Source organism: Castor canadensis, chromosome 15 (genome assembly GCF_047511655.1).
Source record: "Castor canadensis chromosome 15, mCasCan1.hap1v2, whole genome shotgun sequence".
Taxonomy (NCBI): domain Eukaryota; kingdom Metazoa; phylum Chordata; class Mammalia; order Rodentia; family Castoridae; genus Castor; species Castor canadensis.
Window position 1 is genome coordinate 33,064,017 of NC_133400.1, and position 20,952 is coordinate 33,084,968.

Genomic DNA, 20,952 nt, shown 5'->3' on the forward strand with positions numbered 1-20,952 from the left:
GGTGCCTTCTCTGAAAACTGCCAAGATTTTGGACTTGAGCTTGGTGAAAACTGCATTATAAACACTCCAAGCCTGTGCTGACAGCACTCAAAGCTCTTTGGGATAAACATTTGTGTTTGCTAAAAATGTCTCTACAGAACTGGAAGTATTTCATCAAAAGACTTCTCTTTGCCTTTCTGGGGCTGTTTTGAAGATTTCTTGACCCAAAACCAATAGTACCTGAATTACTCAGCTTCTGCTATATTTTTAACCTTCAGCTTCAGAAAGGAAAACCAAAATTAAGAGGTTAGTTATTAAAAATTGACAGGTGTCCCTGAAGGATAAAATAATTTAACAGAATGTTTGCTATAGATAGGGGTTTAGAGCTTGGTAACTATTTTGTTACCTCTTTGTGTTTTGTAGCAAATCTGAGTTTGAGGATCAGAATTTAGAAAAGATGGTAATTACCACTAAGCAATTGCTGGGTTAATTAGGTCTGCCAATAATTCAGAGAGCAATTGGAGCAAAGTTGAGACAGTTTTAGAGCCAAGGCTTGTTGCTGTTTTGTGAAACAGTCTGAAATAAATCTCCCTTAGGTCGATAACTCTGACTTGGGTAATGTTCCTTTTTTGGACTTGAGTTTAGAGTGCATGGTCCTAAAAGCCATGTTTTTATTTGGATCCACCAGCCACTGGACATTAAATTCTTCCCTAATCTAGAGGAAACCTAAACTAGGAGAAGGAAATATCCATTAAGCAGAGATTAATGTTGTATGTCCATTTGAAAAGTCAGTCTGTAGTTGTGTAATGGTAGCCAATGTTGTGGGCACATTTTATAAATGGTCTTTTAATGGGGATGATACAGTGCTCAATAGAATATATATCAGTATTGATTTTTTGATATGTACAGGGAAGATGTTCTTCTCAACGGACCATTATAAGGAAAATAACAATGATAATAACAGAGATTCTTAGGTACTGTATATCTCTTATGTGCCAAATACTTTGCATAAGTGTGTTTTTTTTTTTACTTCTCACATGATTCACAAAGGAAGGGATTATTAACCCATTTTATTAACAGAGTCATAAAGAGGGATAATGAGTTGTCAAAGCAAAATCTGTTGCTGATAAGCAACAGAGCTGGGAGTTTAAAGACCAAGTGGCTCTGAACCTGACTCCCACTGAGGAGGAAGCAACTGGTTCAAGGGGAAAACAACCCTGGAGAATTTCATTCAATTCTAACAAGCACTGGAGTGTAATTCTGATTTTGACTCTAACTTTGTCCACCAGCTAGAACTCATCAGTAATATTTTTCGAAGATGTGTAGGAGAAGAGCAGAGACAAGGTTTGATTTGTTGAACATCTATTATGAACTAGAAAGTCGAATGAGAACGGCACTTTACATACATTAAATCGTATCATAATATCAAATAGTTTGGAGGCTGCTTTTCCTAGCCTTATTTTACATATGTGGAAATTAAGATTAGATGAGAAAAATATTCTTGCTCAATGTCATATGGTTAAGTACACAGAACAAGTCATTTTTTGTTTCTTGTGGTACTGGGGCTTGAACTCAGGGTCTTCATCTTGAGCCACTCCACCATTCCTTTTTTGGGAAGAGTTTTTTTAGAAATAAGGTCTCTTGAACTAATTGCCCTGGCTGGCTTTCAATCATGATCCTCCTGATCTCTGCCTCCTGAGTAGCTAGGATTACAGCTAGGATTACACTGGTGCTCAGAAGGACAAAGATTTAAACTCTGATTTGCCTTAAAAAATTTTAAAATATAAGGCACAGATAAGCCTTTTTGGATTTTTTATTGTGTATGTTCCATTTTTTGAATATTATAAGTAGATTTTGCAATAATAAGAGCATGTTGAATTACACTTATTTTGAGTTGTATTTTCTATCTATCTATCTATCTATCTATTATGTATTCATCCATCAAGCTATTTACTATCACTTTAACATAAATATAGAGGGAAATGTTATTTATACTTTAACAAACATCCATTAGACCAAATTCAAGTTTCCTGCCTCCACTTCTCTCTCATTGTCCTTCTTTCCATACAGGTAAACATTTACCTTACTCCATACAGGTAAACATTATCATGAAATTTCTTATGTATCATCTATTTTTTTCATCTTTTGCTACATTTACTACCTACATACTATATTCATAAAAACAAATGGGAATTTTTATTTTTAAAATATGCATATAAATTCTACTCTACAATATAGGTTATTCTTGTTTTTTCTTTCAAAATTAATATATCTTATGTAAGACATTCTTGAATTCCTAGCACAATGCATCTTGTTTAAGAAGGAATCATTATTACTTTTTAAATAAGCTGCCTAGTTATTTTGCTAGCTTTTTATTGGAAGTTGTATTTAAGATTGGTTGATCATACACTTTTTTGACTGATTTTGCTGGCTTGTGCATTATGGTTTTACTAGTTCATCAATTTTAGCAGAGTTCCACTTCTGGAGTGGGAGCACAGTGAGCTCTATTACACTGCTCTCTCATAAAACAAGTGTAACCAGATTTTATTTTTTTAAAAATTCAACTATTTAAAGTCTCTGTAAAGTTTCCTAGGGGCTTACAGCAAATTAGAAAGAAAACCCATTTCCTCAAGAAAAAAACATTTACCAAGATTAAAACTTGGTCAGAATAATGATATTTGAGCCTTGACCCATGCCCTCATTCCCCTTCCCAGCTCAGCATGGTCAAAACTCTACACAGGGCAGGTGCAACCAGAATACCAGACTTCCTATCCCTGGAGCTGCAAGTTGAGAGCTAAGATTTCCTGGGAGGAACAAGCCACTGGCATTTCTCATCTTCCATAGCTATGGTTGTAAAGGCTAAGTTCCAGGTAAGACCAGCAAGGTGTGGATGGCTCCCTTACTACGCCAAGACCCTCTTCCTAAGACAGAGTCTCTACCTCAGATGTGGCATGCTGAGAATACTGAGTCATGCTTACCCCAAGTTCATCATAGGGTGGAGGCTCCGTGCCAGGAAAGGCAAGACAAGAAGACCTTAGTCTACTGTCCCTACCCAGTGTCCTGGTCCTTATGCAAGATTGTTGTTTAGAGAGAAGCAAACCACTAACCCTGCTTGCGATCTGGATTCTGTGGCTCAGAGATTTTACCCAGTGTCAGGGGCAGTCCTTAAGAGCTTCAAAACTTTTCTCAGAGGAACTGATTTTATTTCCAATGGAGTCTGAGAGAAGTGCAAGTCAATGAAAGTTTGAGAAGTAAAAGCAACAAAATAAATTTTAGGGTGGTTAGTTCACAGGAGTGAATTAGGAATGGAGACAGCTAAAAAGAGCCATCCCTGGGTCAGAGCAAAATTCAAACACTGACCTCAAAAACTATCCATGCCAAGGGACCCAAATTATTGAATCAGCCTTGTCAAAAACAGTTGAATAGTCATCTGGCAATTAGTGGAGCTTTATTTCTTCTGGGTGAGATAGAGATAGAAATAGAGATAGAGATAGAGATAGAGATAAATAGGAACAGAGTTCAAATGAGCCCTGCCTAAGCCACTATCACCCTAGGATGGCAGGGCATAACCAATGCTATATTTTCTGAGGAACAGCTTAAGAGCTTCACACTGTAGGTGTGGCGAAGGACATAGATATTGCTCAAATGGTCCAGTACAATGAACAAGTGAAAAACAGAATTATGCCCTAAGGGTGGGGACCCAAAATTGCTACTATGAATCTAAATATCTTAAAAAACATGAAAATATGATTCATAAACTAGGAAACAAAAGACAACAAAATCTTTCTGAGAAAGGAACTAGGATTTTAGAGTTAAAAGAGACATTTCAAAATAGCCATTCTAACTATATTGAAAGAACTAAGGGAAACAATGAACAAGAAGTTTAAGAATGTGTCATAAAACAGAAAATACTGATAAAAAGGTAAGAAGTTTAAAAAGTGAGCCCAATAGAAATTCCATAACTGAGATTAAAAATCACTAGTGGGATTCAACGGTAGATTTGAGTTAGCAAAAGAGTTAGTGAACTTGAATACAGACCATTACAAATTATGTAATCTGAGGCACACAGAAAGAAAAAACTGAAAAATAAACAGAGATCTGAGAACATCAACATTAAGTGTAAGGTTATCAGAGAAGAGCATGAAAAACAGGTGGAAAAATATTTGAAGAAAAAAATGGCTGACATTTTCTTCAGTGTTTTGAAAATTTTTAATCTAGTTTATTAGGCCTCTTGGCTTAAATGTAGAGATCCACATAGACACGGCATACTGTAAATATGAAAATCCAGAGACCAAGAGATAACCTTGAAATCAGCAAGAGAAAACTAGTTTATCATGTACCAAGAATCACAGCTGATTTCACATTAGAAAGAATGGAGGCCAGGAGGCAGTGGGATGACAGATCAAAGAGCTTAAAGAAAATGGGGAAAAAATCAATCAAGATTTTATATTCAGCAAAACTATCAAAAATAAAAATGAAGGTGAAATAAAGACATGACAAGTCTTTATTTGTCAAACTATTCCAAAGAGATAAAGACAATTCCCTGTCTTACATATAGGAGTAAATATAAACGGAGGGAATTCATTATTAGCAGAATCACTGAGGTAGTAGTTTTGCTCCCATGGCTCTGCTGGGATACCCTTTGAAACCCAGGACAAAGCAGCCTTAAAACTGGGTAATACCCTTTGAAATCCAGGACAAAGCACCTTAAAACTGGCCTGAGGAGGGAGTGGGAGCCCTCATGATCTCTGATCCTCTTTCAGGGTCATTCTTCCCCTTTTTTGAAGAAGAACAGATGCTTGCATTGGACAACTCTAAGAACTCACCCTGTGGAATCTAAGAAGTTAGATAGCCTTCCTTTTCTCATCAGGTTATTCCTCTCTTCTTTACTCCCAGATGCAGTATTTCTTCTGGTTTCTGCTAAGGCAGCTATTTCATCTGCTTATCAAATGACTGTTTAGCTGCACCTTTAATATTCTCTTCCAAACATGCATTCCACTTTTTGCAATACCCATAAGCTAAAAATTTTCCAAATCTTCAAGTTCTAGTTTATTTTTGATTAACAACTCCTTCTTCAGTTTATCTCTCTCCTCACACATTTTGCTGTAAGTACTCAGGGATACCTGTGCCACACCTTCAATATTTTGCTTAGAAATCTCCTTAACTAAACCAAGTCCCAGAATCCTAGCTACTTGGGAGGCTGAGACAGGGAAGATCACAGTTGGAGGCCAGGTTGGGCAAAAGTTGTGAGACCCCCATCTCAACCAATAGCTGGGTATGGTAGCATGTGCCTGTTATCCCAGCTATGCAAGAGACTGAGATCAGGAGGATTATGGTTCCAGGCTAGTCTGGGCAAAATGTTTTTGAGACCCTATCTTGATGGGAAAAATCTGGACATGGTGGCACATACCTGTCACCCCAGTGATGGTGGGAAGAGCAAAATAGGTGGATTATGGTCCAGGCTGGCCTGGGCAAAAATTACAGCCCTATCTAAAATTAACCAGAGAATAAAGGGCTGGGAGCATGGCTCAAGTGGTGAGCACCTGCCATATAAGTTGGAAGCCCTGAGTTCAAACCCCAGTACCACCAAAAAAAAAAAAAGAAGAAAAAAAAGGAAGAAAGAAATCTCCTTTCTCCTAAATACACAATTTCATCATTCACAACTTCTGTTTTCCACAACTGGAGACAGAGTAAAACACACAATTCATCCAAATTCTTTGAAACTTCATAGTAAGAATGGCCTTTCCTCCAGTTCCAGTAACCCATTCTTCATTTCTGCCAGAGATCTTGCCAGCATGGCCTCTAACATCCGCGTTTCCTTTAAAGTGATGCAGGCTTCCTTTAAAGTGACACAGCTTTGCTCTCCAGTTCTCTGTTTTCTCTGTGCCCTCCCCAGGATCGTGGTTAGCTTTCATATTTCTACCATCAGCCACCTCCTGGAATTCTAGGCTTTTGGTAGCACATACCTCACAACCCCTCCAGCATCTATCCCTTTATTCATCTCCAAAATCACCTTGACATTTTAAGGTATTTGCATTTCATTTTTCAAACCAAAATCTGTATTGCTTTGCTCAGGCTGCCATAACAAAATATCATTGAAGGGATGACTTAACACAATTGGCATTTATTTTCTCACGGTTCTGGAGGTTAGAAATCCCGAATAAAAACCTGGCAGACAGTTTTTGGTAAGGGCTGTCTTTCTGGCTTATCGATGATATGAGGTAGGCAGATTGAAAGAGAATTTTTAAAAAACATAAAAGAGCCAGGGTATAGGTGCAGCACTATAACCAGATAAATTTTGTTGCTTCACCATTGTCCTGGAGTGTTGAGGCTACTTCTTGGCATACTGACAACTGTTTCCAGCCATGACCCCAACAGGGACTTTCCTAGCTTTAGAGATAGCCAGCGGCCTCAGGGTCAAAAGACTCTGAGGATACTTTACTGGGAAAACCATTCCCCATTCCCTGGTTCTTGGAATTTCTCTCCCATTTCTTGTAAAAATCCAAAATTAAGTACATATCTTTAGCACAATCACTAATGTGATCATTAAACTTTATCTATAAAAGTGCCTAGGACTGGAAACTCAGTGCACTTGACTGCTTGGCCAAACTTCTTCCCTCAGCATCCTTTGGAGGTGCACTATTTCTGTATGATCAGTTCTGTTTTAATAAAATCAAGCATTTGCTTAAATAAATGTGCTCTGTTAAAGACTCCTCTGTGTGTCCACCCATGAATTCTTCCTCAGGTGAGACCAAGGACTTGCTACGAATCTCCCCTGACACCTTGCTGTTGGCTCATATGGAAGAGAGAGAAATAGAGAGAGAGAGAGAGGGAGAGAGAGAGAGAGATACTATAATTAGAATCAGATCAGACCTGTATCTTTATGATATTATTTAAACTCAAATTACTTTCTTACTCCAAATACATTCACATTGAGGATTAGGGTTTTGGGGGAGACACACTCGCACATTCAGTCCATAAAAAGACATTCATATTAGGAAGAAAGAAACTAAATTATCTCTACTTGCATATGACATGATCTTGCAGATAAGAAAGTCTAAGGAATTCATTAAGATACTACTGGAACTAACAAATGAGTTCAGCAAGGTGGCAGGAGATTACATTGATACCAGATCAATTTACAGAAAAATTCAGTCTACATATTTGTAATGAACAATTCAAAATAGATTTAAGAAAACAATTTAATTTATAAAATGTCACAAGGAATAAAATAATTAGGAACTAGCTAAATAAAAACGTGTAAAACATTGTATTCTGAAAACTACAAAGTATTATAGAAACTAAAAATGATCTAAATAAATAAAAAGACATCCTGTGTTCAGGGATCAGGAGACAATATTGTTAAGATGATGAACACTCCCCCAAATTGTTTACAGATTCAATGTAATTCCTAGTCAAAATCCCAGGAGGATTCTTTTCAGAAATTGACAGACTAATCCCAAAATTCACATGAAGATAAGAAATCTGCAATAGCCAAAATAATCTTAAGAAAGAGGCAGTGGCGAGACTGTACTAATTTACCAGCTTACACGACAGGAGTCAAGGCACTCTGGGTAAATGTATAGATCAATGGAATAAAGTTGAGTCAGGACATAAATCCTAGCATTTATACTCAATAGATTTCCCCACGCAATGGGAAACCATTCCAAATGGAGGACAGAGTAGCATTTCTAACAAATGGTGCAGGGATAGCTGAGTATCCACACACTACAAAAATGTATTCAAAGACATACGTGTGAGAACTAAAACATAAAAATACTTAAAAGAAAATGTAGGCCAGACTTGGTGGTACACACTATAATTCCAGCCCTCAGGAGACTGAGACAGGAGGATCACAATTTCAAGGCCAGTCTGGGCTATACAGGGAAACCCTGTCCCAAAACAAAGAAAAGAAAAGTAGACAAAAGAAAATGTAGAGGTAAATCTTCCACTTTTGAATTAGGCAATGATTTCTGAGGTAAGGTATCAACAACACAAGCAGTAAAGCTAAAAACAGATTACTGAACTTCATCAAAATTGTGCCTCCCTGGCTGGTATGGTGGTACCCATTTATAATCCCAGCTATACACAAGGCAGAGGTATGAGGATCCTGGTCTAAGGCTGAATCCAGCAAAAGCACATGACCCTATTTGAAAATTAAACTAAACTAAAAAGAGCAAAAGAGTTGTGTGTGGCTCAAGAGGTAGACCTCAAATTTATCCAGCAAGAGCTATGTCAAGATTGCTCCAGTGTTACTCTCTCTTAGAAAGCATAAGGCCCTGAATTTAAACTCAGTACTAACATCAAAAAAAACCTGTGCTTCCAGGGCTGGGTGTGGTGCCATTAGCTGTAATTCCAGCTACATGGAGGTGGAGGTAGGAAGACTGTGATTCTGAGCTCAGTCTGGGCTGCATAGCATGACCTTGCCTTAAAAATAAACAAACCAACAAAATAAAACAAAAAGTGCTTCAATGAAAACACGTTTCTGTCAAGAAAGGTAAAAGACAACCCACAAATGATAAAACATATACAACTCTTAAGTAGGATATTGTGCTTTCTGCTTATAATATATTCATACACGTACAACTCAACAATGGAAAGACAAATAATTGAGTTGAAAATGAACCAGGATAAGTGGAAATTAGTTCATAACAGGTCAACAAATGTAATGAGTATGTGAAAAGAAACCATCAGATTAAAACCACGATAAGAAACCACCTCACATCTACTAAGTTGGCATAATAAAAAAAAGACAAATAATAACACTTACTGACCTGGATGGGGAGAGCACAGCCACATGGGAAATCCACCAGGCACTTCCTGAGAAGTTTAAACACAGAGTACAGTGACCCTACAACTACGTTTCCAGGTTTCCACTCAAGATAAAAGAAAACATATGTCCATACAAAAACTTACTCATGAATGCTCACGGACAGACAGATCTTGAAAACATCATGCCTAGTGAAAGGAGTTGGTTACAAATTTATATGAACTGTCCAGAACAGGGAAACAGATAAGAGACTGAAAGTGGATCAGTTGTTGCCTAAGACTGAGTAGGATTAGGAGAATGGGGAATGACTGATAAAGGGTATGGAGTTTCTTTGGAGGTAATGAAAAATCTTAAAATTGATTGTAGTGATATTTGCAAAGTTCTATGAATAAACCAAAAAGCATTGAATTGTGTGCTTTAAATTGATATGTTGTATAGCACGTGAATTGTATTTTAATATAATTTACCAAAAATAAATACATAAATGCAAAGGAAAAAATTAAATAGGGCATCTTACCCTCTTACTGCTAGTTTCGGATACTTCAGAACACAGATATTGTCTTTCTCTTGTATGTGGGAAAATAAGTATAAAATGTCTGGGCCTGCTGTCTTGATGGGGAGAGATTTCTTTTTCCCATTAGGTTAAAATTATTTAATGTTTACTAGCTTATTTTGAGTTCATCTTAATTGCTTTAGCCCCTAAAAAGTTATCCATTTCAGGTTAAGTTTAAAATACTGGCAGACGGGCTAGGCATGGTGATTCATGCTTGTAGTCCCAGCTACTCAAGAGGCAAAGGTAGGAAGATTGAAGCCCAAGGCTGGACTGGGAAAAAGCATGAGACCCTATCTGAAAAAGCACTAACAGCAAAGGGCTGAGGGTGTGGTTCAAGTGGTAGAGCACTTGCCTAACATGTTTGAGGCCCTGAGTTCAAACCCCAGTTCTAAAAAAAAAAAATAGCATAAAGTGTATTATTACTTAATTTATTTTAAAATCTTGGTTACTAAATGCATTTTCCAATAAAAGTAGGCAGGGCTTCATGGAGAAACAGCTGACTCCTATGTTGAGGTGGGAAAAGAATAAAATGAAGCTAAAACATCTTGTGCTACCAGGAAGGAGGTTGTGCTGAAACAAGACGGACATGTCGAGAATACTCAGAGACTTGGGAGCGCCACATGGTCCTATCTGGGATGATCTGGATGACTAAATAATGCTAGCATGGAAGTAAATATCCATGTTTCCATGCTGATGTGAATGAATAATTAAATATTTCATTAAATAAGTGAAGGAGAAGAGGTGGTTTTTCCTACAGAAGGATTTTAGTGAATAATTTAGTAAATTTCAATTAATAAAACCAATCAAAACTGAATGGCACAATAGAGAAATCCCTATTTCACAAACACCACAGTAATAATTGTGAAGAAGAATCAGGAGGTGTTGAAATTAGTGGGAGAAATGATGATACCAGGATATTTGCATCACCATGGCAAGGTGTTTTCTCCACAGCCTGCTTATTCGTTGCAAAGGGACAAAGGCGACTTTTCAGTGGAGAAACCATCGTCTCAACACAAATGATGACAGCTCACATCACCAGTAAGGAGACAGACAGGTGCGATGGCATGGGTGCTGTGGTGCAGTTGCCAAAAACGTGTGACTTGAGTTCATTCATAAGGAAATATTAGGCAAACGCTAATTAAAGAAGATTTTACAAAATAATTTGCCAGTGCTCTTTAAAGTATCAATTCTCAGAGACAGACCGCTGTGGAATGGCCTCACAATGGGGGAGGTTAAGGAGAAGCACTAACTGAATATTAGTGCAAACTTGGATTAGATCTTGGTCCAGGAAGAGGACATTAATGCCACAACTGGAGAAAACCGAATAGCCCATAGATTAATTACTGGCATTGTATCAGTGTCGATTTTATGTCTTTGGTCATTGTAACATTCACATTTGAAAGATAGTAACATCTGAGCAAGGTAAGGAGAAGGTGTCATACCAGAACCCTACACAATTTTTCAATTTATAATTTGGTAATTCTGAAGCCTTTCCATAATAAAATTTAAAACATTTTAAATGCACTAATGTATTTTATCAATTGATAGTTTTGAAATTTCTAACAGGACTGTAGTAGGCTTTCTCTTTGTATGACTTGTTTTGTACTGAGAGAAAGTTTGTATCCCTCCCGAACAGATTCAGCTTTTGTCTGTTTCTATTGCTTTTGATTATTTTCCTTTCATTAATTATAGTTCATTTATTACTCAACTTTGCTATTATATTTTGTGTTATTTATTAGCTGTTTATTCTTTCATTATTATTTTCACTTACTTGGTACTGCCTTTGGGGTTTTAGTTACTCTCAGCTTTATCCAGTGAATTCATTTCTGTATTGCTGTAATAAAGTACGGCAAGCTTGAAGGCTTCAAAACCAGAAACTTCTCTCTTGGTTCTGGAGGCTCGGTGCAAAATGAAGGTGTTGGTGGGTCACACTCCCTCTGAAACCCCTGGGCTCAGGGGCTCCCCTTCTGGCAGCCCCAGGTGCTCCCTGCCTTGTGAAGTGTCACTCTAATCTGTGCCTCCATCTTCACATGGCCTCTGTCTGGGACTCTGTGTTTCTTCTCTTCTTATAAGGATACTGGACATACTGGATCTAAGATTCTCTCCATTCCAGTACGACATGATCTTAACTTCATTATATCTGCAAAGATCGTCTTTCCAAATAAGGTCACATTCATACCAAGACTTGAATATAACTCCCCAGAGAGTTATGTCATTTGCTTTCATTTTTCTTTCTTTTCTTCCCTTCACTTCCCTTCCTTCTTTGCCTCCTTCCCTTCCTTTTTTTTTTTTTTTCAGTACTGGGAATTGAACCCAGTGCCTCACATATGCTAGGCAAGCACTCTACCAGTTAAGCCATGCTTTTGTTTGTATTTTGGGGGGTGTGGTAGGGTCTTGGTAATTTGTCCATGCTGGCCTCAAATTCTCAATTTTTCTTCTTCCACCTCCTGAGTAGCTGGTATTACAGATGTGTACAACCATGCCCAGCTGTGTGCAACCATGCCCAGCTGTGTTTTCCCTATTCATATAAAGTAAATTTAACACTATACTTTTGTCTCTAAGTAGCATTTTCACTGCATCCCCAAATTTTTGTTTTCGTTTTTGGTGGTGGTGTTAGGGATCAAAACCAGGGCCTCTCTCATGCTAGGCAAATAGTCTACCATGGAGACTCCAGTCACCAGAAATTTAAAAATAAACCCTTATAGATATATAATGTGAATCAAGGGAAAATAATAAGTGTAATGCTCTATGAACTTTCTCTAATTCAACAAAGCTGTGTAGCAAGTACCCTGATTACCTAGTATTTCTTGTACCCTTGAAGTTCCTGTGAACACATTCTGGTCACTACCTGCTCACAAATTATTAGTGTCCTGACATCCAAAATCAATGATTAGCTTAGAATTTTTTTTGAAAAAACTTTAGATAAATGCGATCATGTAGTCTTTCCTTAAGCATTTGTTTGTGATATTCAGCCATAGTGTGGCACTGTGCTGTAAATCATCCATTCTTATTACTGCATAAGACTCCATTGTTCTTTCATTCTGTTGATAGGTGTTTGGTTAGTTTCCAGTGTGGGGCTAATAGTTGCCATGAATGTTCTTATACATGTCTTTCAATGAACATGTGTGTCTGTTTCTTTTGGGTGTTATCAGCAGGAGAATTCCTTGGTCATAGAGTATGTAAATGTTCTGATTATGTCAGTATTGTCCTACAGTTTTCCAAAGTTATTGTGTCAATTAACTTTCCCCGAATATAAAAGTTCAAGTCGATTCTTTCCAACAGCTAGCATTTTATTTTTCTGTTCAGGCATTATTGAGGTGTGGTGATATCTAATTGTAGTTTTAATTTATATTTTTCTTTTGGTTAGTAAGATAGGTCATATTTTCCTGAGTGTATAGTGCACGTAGGTATCCTATTTTGTAAAGTGCCTATTTGTTTTGCTCTTCTTTTCTATTATAGTGTTTGCCTTTTTCCGCTCTGATTTATAGGAGTTATGTATTCATTTTGTATGTTCACTGCTGGATATGTGTATATACATCCCATAAGACTTTGTTGCATATTTATTATTGCTATTTGTTTTAAATATTCTTTAATTATAACTCAATTTCCCTTAACTCATGGTTTATTTAGGGTATGTATTTTAGGTGTCTACATGTATGTGCAATACATATATAAGTGTGTACTTGAAAAATGCATATTGTTATTCTTTGGGCAAAGTTTAATTTTTGTTTTTGTTAGTACTAGGGGTTGAACTCAGGGTCTCATGTTTGCTAGGAAGGCATTAGACTTGAACCACTCCATTAATGGTTTTTGTGTTGGTTATTTTTGAGAAAGGATCTTGTGATCCTTTTCATGTGCTTCCCCTTATAGCTGGGATGTCAGAGGTACACCCTGTCCCCAGTCATTGGTCGAGATGGGGTCTTATGAACGTTTTGTGAGGGCTGGTTTCGAACTTCAATCTTCTCAATCCTTGCCTCCCAAGTAGCTAGGATTACATGCTTGAGCTACTGTACCCAGCCCATTGTTTTTCATTTCTTGATAAATAGGTAGACCTACCAATAACTGTACTAAGCAAAGCGACTTTCTAAAGAGAGAAACTTAAAGAAGGAGCTATGTAACTTTTATTAGTTATTCCTATCTTACATATTCTTGTTTTTTATTTTATTTTTAGTTATTTTGGTCAATTGGTTTCTAAAGGAGTTATGTTACAATCTCCCATCATATGAAATAAAGGCATTTTTGTGCTATATTGTTATCATTTGTATGTTACATATGATTTTATTCTTCTTGGTGGTTATTTCTCCATTCTTATTTGCTATCTCTTGGTTAAGTGCTGTTTTATTGAGATAATATCACAATAATATCTTCTCATCCTTGATCTTTCTATGTCACTTTCACCCACTTCTGTCTGTCTAATGGTTAGGTTGTGTTTGTCTAATCAGTTATTTCCTTGAATGAATACTACTGACTTTCTAAGCACCTGTTTCTACTGTCTATCTGGTTTTCAGTTTTTTATGCATTCTCAGAGCTGTCTTCCCACACCTTTAGTAAACTGATAAAGGTTTATGTATTCTTTTTGATTTCCTCTGCTAGTTTGGTAACTGTGATTTATGATTTGTATCTTAACCATTTCTTAGTAATTGAGAGCCCAGCAGTAGCCCTGTCTTAGTTTCTGAATGTCTTTCAAAATGCGCCGTCATTAGGTGAGTTTTATAAGTAGATACTGAGTTATACATTGCAGACCTGCCTCTAGTATGGGGTTACTTTTTCCAATTCTTTATATGTTCTTGATAACTAACTTCTTTCGTGCTTGAAACCAAAATATTGATGAAGAAGACATGGGTTCAGAAGATTTGTGAAAAATGAATGAGAAACAGAATAATCAGACATATTCCCTTATGTGAAAAAAAAATGAAATGACTTTCTTAAGTGAGAGCAAGCTAGCTAATGAGTTCTCCTATAGAATTTAGGGACATGGAATTATTTTTATTGTCACTCAAACTCTGCTCATGACGTCTTAGCTGATTTCATTACTCTAAATGGCTGGAGATGGTAAAATGCAAAGTCAATAATTTCTGATCGTTTTCATCTTTACAGTATATATCTAATGAGTTTATGTCTACATTCTTAATTACTTCAGCAGTAGATATATGATCCCATGGGAAAAGATGTATTTAATTAATACGGTCTCTTAAAGCTTTGTGAGGAAACATTTCCTCAATTTGTCATATAAATTTATGGGCTCTATCATGGGTCTCACTCATGCAGTGTCTGGGGAGGTGAGCACTGAGGAGAGTCACTTAGCAGTCTGATCAGACAGGAAGCCAGGCAGCAGCAGCATCCTCAGAGAGTCCCCTCAGTGGAACACAGAGGACAGTATATAATCTCAAGTGTTGTTGGGTCTGTGACTGGCTCTCCTCTCCACCAGAAGAGTGAAGGGGGTAACGTTGAGACTGTGACGTGGAGACTGGATTCTTTTGGTGCACAGGAGTCTGGGATCATCTCCTAAGATACAGTTTTTATGTAACTTTAAAAAAGTTTTAGAAATGCTTTTTTCAGGTATTACTTTTTTTTGTTGTGGAAAACTACAATTTGAAAATATTTTAAGAAACAAAAAACTCCTAAAAACCTGAGATATCATTATTATGGGATGTATTTCCTTCTAGTCTTTTTCCCTCTTATTGTTAACATGGTATATATTAGTAGGAGGACTAGTGTGTATGTGTACCCATGGGGGCTGTATTTCAACACCCCATGTGAGTAATCTGAAGTCATTATGTCACCAAAGACTGTGACTACTTTGGGTTTTTTCCTATGCATACATATCTAGTATAAAATTTAATTTATAAGTTAAGCACAGCAAGAAGTTGACAATAACTAATAATAAAATAGAACAATTACAAATATGTACTGTAATGAAATTTGCCAGGATCACTACTCTTGAGCTTTGGGGCTATTACGTTAGAATGAGGGTTACTTGAACTCAAGTACGGTGATAACATGATATTCAATCTGATAAACAGCATAGCTACTCAATGACTAATGTGTGGGCAGCATATAAAACATGGTTAAGCTGGACAAAAGGATGATTCCCACCCTAGGAATGATGGAGTGGGGCAGTACAAAATTTCATCATACAACTCAGAAAGGCACACAATTTAAAACTTACAAATTGTTTACTTCTGGAATTTTCTATTTAACATTTGAAGACTATGGTTGACCATGGGTAACAGAAACAATAGAAAGAAAGTGCAATCACAGATGAAGGGAGGACTCACTTCACAATATCACCGTCTTCACAAGTACCACTTTTAGATAAAAATCATTATTTACTCACACCTTTAGTTAACTATTCATTTCCTTCACAATGTCCATTATTCCAGGTAAAAGGTAGTGACAGCCACATGAGCACTCATGAAATAATGCTTAGTTGACTGACTTCATCCACAGCTCCATCTCTAAAATGGAGTTATGAAGTATGACAATTTTCTTTCAATTGCTGAGACCAAACACAATATCCAAAATAGTCATTGGCGTTTTGTTGAGGCGAAGAGATTTTTCACAAGAGAGAGTCAGGATCCAGAAAGGGAGACCTGAGGTTAATAATGGATCAAACTTCATGCATTTTAATTAATGACAAACTCAAATTAGATTCTGAGATAAAATAGCATCAGGTATTAACGGGGGCCACGGGGGCAGAGGTGCCAGGGCCCTGCCAACCATGACAGCCATCAATGTTATAACTGATTAAAGCATTGCAAGGAAATATTTTTCTGAGTGTGTCACAGTGTTATTTCTTGTTAGGTTCTACATTTGCCTGCTGCTGTAAAACATGGTGAAATAATTGAATTACCAGTGATCATAGGGAACATAACTTTTGCCATGGAGACGATGTCACAATATTTTAAAGGGAAAAAAATTCAAGATACTTCATTCATGTCCTAAAAATTCATTCTTTGTTCACTCCTTCATTCTTTTCTAGCATACAGAAAAGAGCCAGATTTCCCTGGGGTGTGAACTGGGCAGTCCTTGAATGCCTAGGCAGAAGAGAAGCACAGCACTTCCTGGAACCCTGGAGATGGAATATCTATACAGCTATTCAATGGAATAGAAAAATTATGTCAATAATTGGTAGATTTTTGCATACGTATTTATATGTATTTAGCAGTATAGTAGATGTTAAAAGGAAGACAGAGGGATCAGAGACAGTTGCTTTGAGGGCCTCATTTTCTGACTGTGTTACTCATTTAATGTCACCAAACTTTAATTTCTTCACCTGTAAAAATAATGAAACTAAGTTATGAATTCAGTGGCCCCTTCTTGCTTCCATTTTCTTCTGAGGAGAAGAAATTTTGTCTCCTCAAGTTTCTTACAAAGAAAGCATAAAGGCTCATACTTTAAATCCATGAAATGGAATGACAAGATGTGCTTAACTGCCTACAGAGAAAGATGAATCTGAACTCAAGAAAGCTTGGAAGCTGGTGGAGGGTGGAGAGCTGGTGATCAGTGACTGGTAGGAGAGACTGAAAAGTAATTGACTGACTTGTGTCTGTTCTCCCTGCCCCCAGAGAGAGACATCCATAAGAGATTACCTGTCTTGTCCTCAGCCTTATCCTAGTGTCTAGAATCATTGGAGCATGCAGGTTTCATATACATTTGTTGAATGAATACACACATTGAGGTGCTGAATAATGAATAGGTTTAGTTTAGTAGTAGAAATTTGCAGTGTAACATGCAGGGATATTCTTAGCAAAATGCCCTCACCTTTTGGTGGCTTCCATGTCCAAGGACTGAGGTGGGTGTGGTCTGTGTGATGGACTATTATTAACTTGAAACAGTTTTTTCAGTTGATTGGGTAGCAAATGGGTTGACTTTCAGGGTTGTAGTTCAGGTGGTGAAACAATAGGAGATACTGGGTTGGAATTCTAAACAGAAGCATTATCTCTTTCCCCCATTTATTTGTTTCTCAACTATTTATTTATATCAGTGTAGATATGTGGATATTTACTTTCCACTGTGGTTTATTTTCATTTTGTCATTCAAATTGCCCCAGCTTTGATCACTGGGAGCCCTTTCAGTTACCCCCACCCCCACCAAGGCAGGTGTTGTGTTCCTGCTTTGTTTCTTGTTGTGTTTTGTTGTTAGCACTTCCCCACTTTCTGCTACTACTACCAGACTCTAGTTCCTTTAGAGTATTTCCTTCCCCAGTCCTAGAAAGTAGTCATTTCTCCAAAGATGCATGTCTTTAAAACTCTACTTTTTCTTCCTTGAGAATGTGTTAGTCCTTATTTCCAGTTTTATCTCTGTGTAAAAAACTTCAGTTGTTAACTTTTCTGTGTATCAGTTCAGAATGTGCAGGCATTAGAAGAAAGTTTTCAGGTTCTATTACTAAATAAAGAGTTTAGAATGAGACTTGTGATTCCTCTTCTGAGGCTCTTATATCACTGGTATCAGATGTTGCTGCTTGTTAGCAAGAAAGCTACTTCCAGAGAGGGCTTAGAAATGCCAATTAGAGTCAGATCATTTATTTGTAAATGTATGAATTCATTTCACGTTTTATCATGGGGCAAAGCACGCCTTGCCCCTTTAACTGTAGAGGTTACTGAACTGGGCAGAGCAAATGACATGTTCTCCAAATGACATTTCTGACTTTCATGTCTGCTCCCCTCCTCCCCAAAGGCTGAAACCTCTCCTGCATTCATAGAGAGGAGGTGTTTTATTGCATTAAAGTATGGTTTTCCATGGGAAGAAGAAAATGTGAGTTTCTCTTTGTTACTGGGTATATAGAGAGAAGAGGAAGAAGAAATTTAACCATGAGAAAAGTTCTAGAGTTGATTTCTGGTGTTTTTCAAATTTTTACTTATTTTAAAATTTACTTTTCACAAAATCTTTACTGCTATTTAATTTTAAAAAGTGCAAGCCATCACCCACATACCCTACCTAATCATTCTGGGTCTAGGCCTTGGGAAGACACTTTTCCCTTGGTAAAATGTAGGTTCTGAAAGAGTGAAAATAATTTCCCATGGATTCTCCAGGGTGTCCTGTCTGGCTAGGGAGCAATTTCTTTTGGCCTAGAGGAAAATTTTACATTCAAATCTGGAAAAAAGTGAGGCAACCTCTGGCAGTTGCCTTTTGCTTCTGGAGACATAGGTTGTTAGTATCTTCTTTCATGGTGGTGACTGTGTCTCAGTGGAATCACTAGAGGAAGCATAAATGTGTTCCCTTCCCTGCTGCCCCAAGGCAGCAAGTGAATTATTCAAGGTGGACTCAATTAACAGCATCTATGCCTTTTACTATGTCCTAAACAAGACTGGCAATTTAAACAGTAGGGGCAGAAGTACTTCAGCTCTGTCTAAACACAAGGCAAAGTGAACTAGGAGAGGGAGCAAAGAAGTGCCATGCCTGGTTCCTACTTGGATACTGATAGACTTGGTGACTTGGCGGTACCTGTCACAAGCATGGTTTTAGTTTTGTCAATACTCTGAGTAAACAGTAAATGTATGTGTGTGTGTGACAAAACCTAATTTTTCAGGAAAAGTAAGAAAAGAATTTTTTTGTTTGTTTTATTAAAGATAAATTGTTGAAAATACCAATAAACTATTGGTGGGTGTTGACTGAGCTCTAAAAGCTCCAACTGAAGTCTCTCTCTTTTTTTTCCCCCCTAAATTCTTCTATCTGGATCAGGCCTTGGGTATAAACCCAGAAGTCCCTCTCTAGCCAATACTTTTGGAATTGCTAGCCATTGATACATGAAACCTTGCTTGCTCATTACATTCACTGCAAGCTGTGAAATGATTACTAGCTGTAACTTTGGTTCAGGTGAGTTCAACATTTCCTTTGAGTTTCCTCTTCTTTATGTAGGGCCTCTAAATTAACCACCAGTCAGGAGACATGTCTGTTGCCATCAGCTTTCTAGACTTTCTACTCAGGATCCCAAGTTTTCAGGACTCTGCAGACTTGGGTTGGGTGGAGGCATTAGGTGTGATCAGAGGTAGATGTCTCTCTCCATTCCCACTAAGTGACCTCATGATTGACACAGAATGGGGACTCAAATTGCAGGTCCATTAAATTGAAAGGCCTCCTTTAAACTTGTGCATTTCCAGGTACAGCTTGAAAGATGTCCACATTAAAGTTTACTACAGATGAAATGTACATAATGGCACAAGGCAAAATGTGTGACAGTCTCTTGGCAGGGCTCATCAATCACTCCAGACTTTTTCAGTGAGGATAAAGGGCTCAGCATGACTCGAGTAAGGGTTTACATCCCAGAAATCTTGGTTTAGTAGAAATATATCCTCCGAGTTATTTTTTATTAATAGCTCTTTGGGGAGAAAAGATTGTAAGAAAATTCTCCCTTCTTGGACCATGGATTTATTACTAAAAGCCTATATGAAACCTCTTGATCCGGTAAGTACTGTGTGTTACTATACATCATAGGTGACTATCTTTGGGGAAGTGATGACATAGTGTATAAGACAGACAATACTTTGTGGGTGGAAGCTCTGCAGTACACATTACTTTGGCTCGCCTTTTAAAAAGAAACAAAACACAAACCCAGAATGATCAGGTGTACCAGGCCATTAAATATTTGGTCAAGTGATATAGACTAATATATCTGTAAATGTTTTAGTGATTTTCAAAAACTGAAAAACAAAGAAACATTCATGCTTTTAAGGTATTTCAAAGTGTTAGCACTTATTTTTAGCTAAAATTCCCTAATATTCCAGAGGGCTCAGTGTGTGCCAGATACCAAGTGATTGCTTTACATGCAGCTCACTGATTGTTCTCCACTTTTCTCTAAGGTAAGTTAGAAGTACTGGCTTCAACTTAATGAGTTGCTAATGAAGGCTCAGAGAAGTTAGTTTTGTGTAATGTCACACAGCTGTTTCCGTGATGGGACCAGGACTTGAATTGAAATAGGCTACTTGTGCTATTGCTGTTATTCTGAACCGCCCGTCTAATAAATTGCTGTTGGAGTATAGTCCAGTCTGTCTCTAATACTCCAGATGTGGGTCAGGTTTTACTCTTTGGGTCTCAAGACACCCTGGGTCTCTTGAGACTCTCTGGGTATCAAGTTCTTTGGTATAAAAAATTATTTTCCTTTATTATCTAAAATCTTCCTCCTTAAAGTTAAGGTGAATATGGCTGATATACTCTCTATACAAGAATGAATATAGAATTTTTAAAACTGTTGAAACCACCATAAAAAGGGGACTAAAGGCAGGGCACTGGTGGCTCACACCTGTAATTCTAGCCACTCGAGATCAGAAGGATTGGTTCGAAGCTAGCCCTGGGCAAATAGTTCAGGAGACCTTATCTCAAAAATACCCATAACACACACCCAATCACACACACACACACAAAAGAAAAAAGAAAAGAGGACTAACGAAGAAAGAAGAAAAATAGAGGGGATGAACCAGTTCGTGTTACAATGCATACATAATATATGATATATACATGGAAACATGAGGAAACTCCCTGTGTAGCTATCTTAAGCAAACAAAAATGTCATTATTTTTCTTTTACAAAATTGGAGCACAGGAGGGCAGAACAGGTCCTGTCTGGGGCATTGGTACCAGTGGGAGTGGGGAAAAGGAGGGGAAAGGATGTAGAAGAATGAATATAGTGCACATACTGTGTATACATGTAT